The following is a 6,000-nucleotide window of genomic DNA, read 5'->3' as shown; positions in this document are numbered from 1 at the left end:
CCCATTGCCCTTCATGGGGGGGGGTGGTCCGCGGGGAGAGACTGGGGGAGCCTGCTCCAGAGGCCCGTGCCCTTGGCCACTCTCCCAGGGCTGTCCGAGCCTCGTGCCTCGGATCCACCTCGCCCGCGTCTCCGTCGGGCCCTCCTTGCTGCCTGGCCCTGTGCAGGCAGCTCTCACCTGGAGGGCCCCAGGGGCAGCTTTGGGAGAAGAGGCCAGGCCACCCCCTGGCCGGCCTGCTGAATCCATTCAGGTTTGTTTAAAGCTTCCAGGGGGGCAGCTTTGGGAGAAGAGGCCAGGCCACCCCCTGGCCGGCCTGCTGAATCCATTCAGGTTTGTTTAAAGCTTCCAGGTGATTCTGAGATGTAGCCACGTTTGAGAAGCACTGGGCCAGACATCAGGCAGAGTTTCTCAAGCTAGGAGTGGGGGGTGTACCCTCTGAATGTAGGGTCCCACTGCCCCCAGGAGATGCTGAGGTCTCTGCCTTGTTCGTTATCCAGACCAGGGGGCACCACGACCACGGGCCAGTTAAGCCTCCCAGGTCCCAGAAGCGCACGGAACCTCCTGCAGCCTCTTCCATAAGCAGCATTTCAGTCTTGGTAGGTGACGAGAGCAAAACCCGTTTGGCCAAATTTAGCGCTTTTCTTGATTTTGAGTGTTCTCACAATGACACAGAATGAGATGCAGGGGGCGGGAGAGGGTCTGAATTCATTTATAGCTGCCGAAACGTGATTCAAAGCAAAAATGGCTTAGATGGGTCTATAAAAGGAATACCACAATCCCCTTAGACAGACACAAAGCATTTTGATGATTTCAGTATAAATGAATCTTGTGCATAAGGATTAAATTTCTCTCAAAATACTTGAGCTTCTAAAAGGGTAAGAAGAAAAAGCAACGCTGCAAAGAACATGACTGCTTTTGGAGAATTTTTCAGGGTGGAAATGAAACTGGTCACAGCACCTGGAAAATGGGTCCTTTTTTGTTTCCCAACATCTGGGGAAAAAAGATGGTGCTTGCAAGGAGCATTGTTCTTCTCTTGTGGGTTAGGGCCTGATCTGGTGACCCCATTTTACTTTATTTTTTAAATAATTTTATTTATTTATTTATAGCTATGATTTTTCCAATAGTCATGTACAGATATGAGAGCTGGACCTTAAAGAAGACTCCACGCAGAAGAACTGATGCTTTTGAACTGTGGTGCTGGAGAATACTCTTGAGAGTCGCTTGGACTGCAAGGAGATCAAACTGGTCCATCCTAAAGGAAACCAATCCTGAATTTTTTTCATTGGAAGGACTGATGCTGAAGCTGAAGCTCCAATACTTGGGCCACCTGGTGTGAAGAGCTGACTCTTTGGAAAAGACCCTGATGCTGGGAAAAACGGAGGGCAGGAGGAGAAGAGGGCGACAGAGGATGAGATGGTTGGATGGCGTCACCAACTCAATGGACATGAGCTTGAGCAAATTCAGGGAGACAGTGAAGGACAGGGAAGCCTGGCGTGCTGCAGTCCATGAGACTGCAAAGAGTCACAGGAGACTTAGCGACCGATCGACAACAGCAATTTATTTCAACTGTGCGGGGTCTTGGCTGCTGGGAGGGCTTGTCTCTAGGCGCGGTGCTCAAGCTTCTCCTCACAGTGGCTTGTCCTGTTGTGGAGCACGGCCTCGCTTATTGCGGTGTGCATGTGGGCTTAGTTGCTTCGTGGCGTCTGGGATCTTCCTGGACCTGGGATCGGTTCCATCTCCTGCACTGACTGGAGAAAGAAACGGCAACCCACTCCAGTGTTCTTGCCTGGAGAATCCCATGGACAGAGGAGCCTGGCGGGCTACAGTCCGTGGGGTTACAGAGCTGGACGCGACTGAGCCACTGAGACACAGCTAAACCATCACCACCACCTGTGCTGGCGGGCGGATTCGTCACCCCTGAGCCGCCAGGGAAGCCCCTCATTCTACCTTAGTCGCCTCTTCAAAGAGCCTGTCTCCAAATGCAGCTACATCCTGAGGCGCTGGGGGTCAGCACCTCAAAGCATGACATTTGGTCAGTGGGTGCAGTTCAGCCCGTGATACGTTCTGTCCGTCTGGTTTGATGGGGTCATCTCAGATGGACTCACATGTTTCTTCTCATTCTAAAATTCCCAGAGCCTGTCCCAATCATATGAAAACGAATTGCTTCATTAAAAATGTGTCTCAGAGAAGAGGAAACCCTCCTCCTCTGTTGGTGGCAATATAAGTTGGTGCAGGCACTGTGGAAGACAATATGGAGGTTCTTCGGGAAACTAAACATAGAACTACCATGTGATCCAGCAATCCCACTCCTGGGCGCATATCAAGACAAAATGGTAATTCAAAGATGCAGGCACCCCCATGTTCATAGCAGCGCTATTTACAGCAGCCAAGACGTGGAAACAACTTACATGTTCATCAGCAGATGAGTGGATGAAGATATGGTGTATACACACAATGGGATACTACTTAGAATGAAATAGGCCATCAGCAGCATCATGGCTGCACCTAGAGTTTATCAGACTGAGTGAAGCATGTCACAGTGAGAAAGACAAGTAGCGTAGTATCCCATCACTAACACGTGAATCTAAAATATGACACAAATGAACCAGCTGCGAAACAGAAGGAGATTTCCGGACATAGAGAAGAGACTTGTGACTCTCAAGAGGGTCGGGGTTGGGGGAGGGATAGAGTGAGAGGTCGGGCTTAGCAGATGCGGGATGGATACACCACTAGGGCCTCCTATAGAGCATAGGGAGGTGTGTTCCGCATCCTACAAGAAACCGTAAGGGAAAAGAATATAAGAACGAATGTATACACGTGTGTAGCTGAATTACTTTGCCGTCCAGAGGTAACTGACACAACATCGTCAATTGACTCTACTTCAATCAGGAAACACATATGCACACATACATGTGCTGTATCTCACAGAGGAAATGAAAGTCTAATTTCACTGTATGAGGGAGGTAGGGAGAAACTGTAAGTGAACTTTGCTTTCACCTATCAGAGCAAGAAATTCTGTCTGAACAAGACAAAACAAGGGTGGCAGCGCCTTCCAACTCACCGTTTTGTGAGCGTCTATATTTATGTACTACATTTGATGCAGCTGAATTTTTAAAATCCAGTTTTTGATAGAAATCAAAATAATGAAAAGACCTTCCTCATTATATAGTTATAAGGAATCCTTCCATGTTTGCTTCTGATCCTTCTATGATTTGTTTCACTCACATGATTTCATATAATTCCATAATAACCGTTTTGTCCTGCTACCACTATCTTTCCCTTCTCCCACTGGTAAACACTAGCTTGTTCTCCGTTATCTGTGAGTTGTTTCTTTTTGAATTTGCTTACTAGATTGTTTTATTTATTTATTTTTTGATTGTTCTATTTTTTAGACTCCACATGTAGGTGAGATCATACAGTACTTGTCTTCCTCTGTCTGACTTATTTTACTCAATGCCCTCCGGCTCCGTCGATGTTGCTGCAAATGGCAACAGTCTGTTCTTGTTTTGTGGCTGAGAAGTATTCCATTGTATATATGTATATCCACCGCATCATTCATAGACATGAATGAATGTCCATCATCCATTGATGGACATTTAGCTTTCTTCCATATCTTGTCTATTTTAAACAGTACTTGTATGAACATTGGAGGGCATGTGTTTTTTCGAATTAGTAGTTTTGCTATTTTTCGATATACGCCCAAGTATGAAATTGCTGGGACATATGGTAGTTCTATTTTTAGTTTTTTGAGAAACCTCCATATTGTTTTCCACACTGGCTTCATGCATTTGCATTCCCACCAACAGCATATGAGGGTTCCCTTTCCTCCACATCCTTACCAACCGGTTATTCGTGTTCTTTTTGATGATGGTGATTCTGACAGGTGTGGGGTGATTTCTCACTGTGGTTGTGATTTGCATTTCCCTGCTGATTAGCGACATTGAGCATCTTTTTGTGTGCGTGTCGGCCACGTGCATGTCCTCTTTGGAAAAATGTCTATTCACTTCTGCTCATTTTTTAATCAGATTGTTTGTGCTTTTAAATGCCGAGTTGTTTATATACTGGATGATTTTTTTTCTTTTCTGATTTGACTTTTTAATCCATTTGTAGTTTATCTTGGCGCATGTGGTTAAGTGGTCCGTAGGTTGGCCATTTTCTTCCGGCTGATTTGAGATGCCTCCTCTTTCCTGTACCACAGTCCTCCATGTGCCCTGAGTCCACCTGGACCTTCTGTAACTGTGGCTTCGTCCAGTCTGTTTCTTTTCTAGTCTCACACTGTTTTAACAACCGAACTGTTATAGTATGTCTTAATATCTGCCAGGAGAATCCCTCTCTTTGTTCCTCTTCTTTTTCAGAGTCTTCCTGGCTGTCTTTTTAATTTTTTCACATGAGTTTTAGCATCGCTTTGTCTTGTCAAAGGAAGAGAAACTGTATTTTCGTTGGCATCAAGTTAACCTTTTAAATTAGCATAGGGAGCATTAGCCTCTGGAACTTGGCTTGCTTTTCCAAATGTCTTCTTTTGTGTTCATCAATAGTTTAAAACGGTTTTTTTTTTTTTCATGTTGAGCTTAAAACTTCTTACAGTGCTCATGTCTAGTATTTTATCTTGTTACAAAAGTAACTGAAAATCATTGCTTTTCCTTCCACTACAACTTTGGGTGTGCAAGTGTGTGTGTGTGTGTGTGTGTGTGTGTGTGTATGAAAGATATATATATGTATTTTTAACGTAACTCTGTTCTCTTGTTCTTTTATAGCTTGTAATCACTTTTTAACAAATCATCTGGAATTTTCCAGAATCAAAGCAAGTTTTCTGCACATAATAAGACTTTCTCTCCTTTTCAATTTTTATACTTCTAATTTCTTTTCCAGTTGCATTTGCCAGTAATTCTGGAACAAATCAATAGCTATAGAGATAATGATTATTACCTACATTGGTGGGGACAGGACACCTTTTGAATTTCCCTGTGAAGACTGAGCCTGGCTGAGATGGATACATTATGTCATATTGGGGACATTTCCATCTATTCTTATTTTATCGAATTTTGTCAAATGCTTTTCCAACTATGGAAACAATCATTTAATTCTTCTGCCGTCCAATTAATATGATCAAGTAAGTATATTAGCACATTTCCTAGTATTGTCTTAGGCGTGGTCTTAATGTAGTATTCTTTTCATGTGCTTCTAAATTCCGTTTGCTTCTATTTTGTTTTGAATTTTCCCCATGGTATTTATAAGAGATATTTATCTAGAGCTTTCATCAAGTTTTGGAATCAGTGTACGTTTGCTTTATGAGAATAATTGGAAAGTTTTCTGTCTTGTTTTCTGCTGGAGAGAGTTTTCAACAGTATTGGAAAGAAAGTCTCAGGGCTGTTTTATTGTGAAAGAGGACAGGGAAGCCTGCATGCTGCAGTCCATGGGGTCACAAAGAGCTGGGCACAACTTAACAGCTGAACAGCATACAGGCTTGGTCCTTTTTCGAGGTGGAGGGGTATTTATAAAATTTGCTTTTAAGAGGTATGCCACAGCAAATATCCTTTTATACCTATCTTTGTGCACTTATGTATATTTTTAGGTTAGACTGATTCCTAGATGTGTAATTGCCATAAAAATGTATTAAGTTTAAGATTTGATCAGTAGGTCCATGTGGTCCCCACCTGGACCAGTTTACACTCCCACCAACAATCAGTGATACGGGGTGTTGCCAGCCTTGCTCTTTTTTGCCAGTTTGGTAGAAACAAAAACAAAAGCAAAAACCCTTATCTTATTTCAATTTCCATTGTTTTAACTAACAGTGAGGTTGGACAGTTTTCATATTTATACTTGGTTATTGGACGTCTTTTTTCTGTGAATTGCCTGCTTATGTGTTTCCTACATTTTCCAATAGATTTTCCTTCCTTTTCTCATTGATTTTTAAGAACTCTTTATATATGAGAGATCCTTAACCCTCCCAGGGCTTATGTTATCCTAGGTCAGCCATCAGTCTTCCTGGTGAATGGACTT

Source organism: Odocoileus virginianus, chromosome 28, assembly GCF_023699985.2.
Source record: "Odocoileus virginianus isolate 20LAN1187 ecotype Illinois chromosome 28, Ovbor_1.2, whole genome shotgun sequence".
Taxonomy (NCBI): domain Eukaryota; kingdom Metazoa; phylum Chordata; class Mammalia; order Artiodactyla; family Cervidae; genus Odocoileus; species Odocoileus virginianus.
This window is presented reverse-complemented; position numbering follows the sequence as displayed.